The sequence below is a fragment of the Frankliniella occidentalis genome, unplaced genomic scaffold, assembly GCF_000697945.3.
Source record: "Frankliniella occidentalis isolate FOCC.00 unplaced genomic scaffold, Focc_3.1 Scaffold281, whole genome shotgun sequence".
Classification (NCBI taxonomy): Eukaryota; Metazoa; Arthropoda; class Insecta; order Thysanoptera; family Thripidae; genus Frankliniella; species Frankliniella occidentalis.
Genome location: NW_026267407.1, coordinates 103,657 through 108,060, shown reverse-complemented (window position 1 = coordinate 108,060; position 4,404 = coordinate 103,657).

The window sequence follows — 4,404 nt, the reverse complement described above, 5'->3', positions numbered from 1 at the left end:
CGGGACCAGTACGGCTGGCGATGCCCCCGCCTCTATCTCTCCCCTCTGGCCCAGTGGAGAGCGACCCCGGCTTGTAGTCCGAGGGTCGGTGGTTCGATTCCCATTGCCTTCCCGTTCGCGATTAGCTTTTTTCACCAGCCCGATGACGTATGTCTCAATGATGTCTCCAGCATGTCTTGACTGCCTTTCCCCGCGTTGTCTCTAGAGTGGCTACAGTGTAGATCAAAGTTCTTGTCTCAGGAATGTCTCTTTTTCGTGACAAAGTAGACTTGCTGGTGACTTCTTGGATCCATTCTTGCGACAGCACTGTCGTCTCAGCTGAGTCTCACGAATGACTTGGCGATGGATCAGCAATGACTTAATTTTGTCGCATATTAGGATCAAAAGCGGGTGTGCGATGGATGCAGTTTGTCTCTAGAATGAAGAAGAGTGAGCCAGCTCTGATCCCATTCGTTTTGTACGGGTAATCCTTCGCAATACAAAGATCAAAAATTCTTTGCAACGTTGCAAAGAATTTACTTTGCAAGCATTTTACAGTGCATTCTAAATTTCTTTCGGTCATTTTTCGATAGTCAGAATCATAATCAATCCGTCTCGATCACGTCCTGGCGAGGGCGGATGGCCGGCCTTCCCCGCCCCCCACCCCCACGTCAATGCGAAGGAATGCCTCTTGTTTTTGTTTATGGGCAACATTTAAAACTGCATAGGTACCACAAAGGTATGGTGCGCAGCAAAAGTAACTACTTTCAATTATTCTATTCCATCCCAGTCATTTTCTAATCTTTTGATTATGTTTCGATCAATTTTCAATCATTTTTTATTTAATCAATCATTTTTCAATCATCCAATCATTTTTCAATCACCCAATCATTTTTCAATCATCCAATCATTTTTCAATCATCCAATCATTTTTCAATCATCCAATCACCGACCGGTCATATCAATTCAAATTTTGATCATTTTCGATCATTGCCAATCTTTTTTTCGCTCTAGATCACCTTTCGATCACATTCGGTCACTCAACCAATGTTAAATCTTTCGGTCACTAACAGATCAAATCCATCAATTTCAATCAATCGTCGATCTCCCGGTCACCGATCGGTGTACACCCGAAATCGAAGTTACGTCCCCCTCGGTACTCCCCCAGGGTGGAGTCCACAATCCCTAGGGCAGATGTACTCCCCCATAGGGTGGAGTACACCATCCCTAGAGCAGTTGTACTCCCCCCTCTCGACATGGGGGAGTACAACTGCTCTTAGGGATGGTGTACTCCACCCTATGGGGGAGTACATCTGCCCTAGGGATTGTGTACTCCACCCTGGAGTACATAATCCCTAGGGTTAATGTACTCCACCACCCTCGACGGGGGGGAGTACAACTGCCCTAGGGATGGTGTACTCCACCCTCTTGGGGGAGTACAACTGCCCTAGGGATTTTGTACTCAGGGGGCAACCATCCCTGGGAGTAAAGCCGCAAGCTCTCCTATTGGGGGATCCACTTCCCTCGTCAACCAATGACAGGTCAGCGCGGAGAGGGATTACCCAGCCTAAGCGAGCCCAAGCTCCGGCTGCGCGATGCTGCGCGCTTGCTACCTGCACTACCTGGTAGGGATTTCAAACCGAGTGGCGGAACGGCGGGAAGGATCCGTTTTCCCCCACCACGCCCGCTTGCGACCACCTATCTAATCTACATGACACCTTACTACTGCGGGGGTGGTCTGCGGTTGGTAGATGGGGGAGACAGCAGGGGGTGGTGGGGTTTCTTTGTTTTGCTATTCACAACCTATTGTGCCGTGTACAGTATGTCCTTACCTTTATGTAGATATCCCGTTTGAGTAGAATATGGATAGAAACATTAAGTTTTTGTCAAAAACAAAGTGCCGTCATTGGCGTCATGCTCCGTCAGGCCCATAGCGGACAACATAACCTAGCGCCTAACCTGTAGCTCCAGACGACGCGTCGGGGCTCCGCTCGGTAACTCCCGTCGACCCGGCCTGTAACTCCCGACGACTTTCGTGTAACTCCTCTCGACGATTTGCCTGCCTTTTGTAACTCCCGTCGACGGAAATTTCGCTCCCGTTAAAACGTACTTTATTAAATAAGGGCTGATAATTAAGCTTCGCCGTTGTCGGATTTTGTTTCTCTGACACTCGTTTGTCAAGCCATACAAAGATCCACTCGAAAAAAGAACAAAAACAAATTCAGAATCCGTCATGAAAATGTGCACATCTCGGCGGAATCACCCATCAAGCTCTACAAAGCGAGGGGTCCCCTACTTTCAAAATAGGTGTACAACGAGTTGGGTAGTTGACGAGTTGAAGCGAGTTGGCCGCGAGTTTTCGCGAGTTCAGCGCGAATTTTTGGCGAGTACAACGTGAGTTTTGGTGAGTTGACCGCGAGTTTTTGCGAGTATTCACGAGTATTCGAAAGTTGAACGCGAGTTGGGCGTGGGCTAGTGTACAAAGAGTTGGCAAGTGGGGGACCCCTCGCTACAAAGAGAGCTTGTGAGAGGTATTCTCGGAGGTATTGGACCGTACCGACAACAGCAGCAGTGGCCTGCGGGCAAAAAATAAATGCAGCAGAGTACAAGTGTTGAAAACAAACTAACATTGTAAGTCTAAAAAGCCAGACCACAACGGCGCGCACCGCGCCGTGCCGCAGGGACCATCAAGAGGCACAAAGTCGTCGGTGCTCTCGCCAGGACGCGCCACGCTGGGGCGCTCGGGACCCACATCATGGACCCGAGGCTGGTCGCGCCGGCGCGTCGGGCTTCGGTAGCGTTGCCGTGTGTGTAAACCTTATTGAAATTGAAGAAGCCGAATGAAGCAGCGTCCGCCTCTCGTGCCACAACTAAGCACTAAGCGCACACCTCGGCGCACACCTACTGCAGCCGCGACTGCCGGCGCGAGCTGGGAGGCCCACTAACGGGCGTGCGCCGCGTCGTCGCCAAGGTGCGCGGCGAGACGGCGGCCATCTCGGCCGTGGCGCGGTGGGGCTTCGAGCGCCGGCGCGGCACAACGCGGTACGGCTGCTGTTCCACAGCACGGACGCGGCGGAGGCCGAGGCCGGCGACGCGGGCCAGGAGCTGGTGTACGTGCGCCGCGCGGACCTGCCCGCCGAGGAGCTGGGCTGGTCGCTGTACGAGGACGTGAACCGCCTCCGTTGTCACTCGTGCAACTCTACCACGCGCGCCGTCACGCTGGTCGTGCTCGAGGTGCTGAGCGAAGCGCCGTACGACGGCGTCGTCATGTGGGAGCGCCAGCTCATCTCCAGGGTGTTCCTGGTGCACCTGTTCGCCGAGGACGTGCAGGACTTTAGCATCATCCTGCTCAACGCGATCATCGCCTAGGTGACGGAGCGTCCCGTCGTGCAGCGGAACATCGCTGCGTGATGCGTGACGGCTGCTCTGCCGCGCGGCGAGGAGCGGTGGTGGTGGTAGGGCACGTTCTGTTCAGGGCACGTTCGGCCGCTCTGCGCCACTCACAGGGGCCAGGGTAGGCAGCCCCGTCGAGCACGGCGGCGCTGCGGGACTGCTCGCGCTCGCGTCACAGGGGCCAGGGGGGTACGCAGTCGGCGGCGGCGCTGCGGAAGTTCCGCTGCACAGGGGGGAGTCCTCGAGGACTCTAGGGGCAGGCAGCCACGCGCCTCACCTACGTCCTTCGGGTTGCCTTCCTGCCTTGGCGCGTTGCTGCATCTCACAGAAGAGATCAGCGATCGCGTCCTGTCCAGGATGGCCTTTTTACGCCCCCTCCGGCTCCCTGGATCCCTCCCTGATCTGCACCGGATCCCCACCGGATCTGCACCGGATCTCCACAGGGTGTTCACCCCACCACCCCCTGCTGTCTCCCCCATCTACCAACCGCAGACCACCCCCGCAGTAGGCCCTGTCACTGTAGGAAAGGCGCCCGTAGCGTGGCGGCTCCCTGGCGCGGTTGATCGTCGGGCACGCTCAGCCGCTCAGCCTGCTTCAGGTGCAGACCCGGTGTGGTCCCGGTGTGCACCCGGTGAAGGCTTTACCGGGTGCTGATCGGGCCACCAACGCTTCCCTACCGGAAGACGAGCAAGGATTCGAGAAAGGGGTACCCCGCTGATGTTTAACCGCTGAGGCCCAGGCCGGCCGAGCCACAACGGCACTGATACCTTGGTGCAACCTATTGACCGGGTCCACCTCGGCACCCCACCGCACCCCACCGTCCGGCAGCGGGCGCGCCTCGAGTTCCCACCGCCTCCGCAACGGGCCCTCACTAGTCTGCACCGTAGTGATGCAAATTTTCCAAAGAATATCGAAGTTTTCGAAAAAGTCGGAAAAAATCAGAAAAAAACGGAAAAATACCGGAAAAATTGGAAAAATTGATAATATGACCAGAAAACAATTAATGGAAGGTATATTGAAGTTATATTAGAA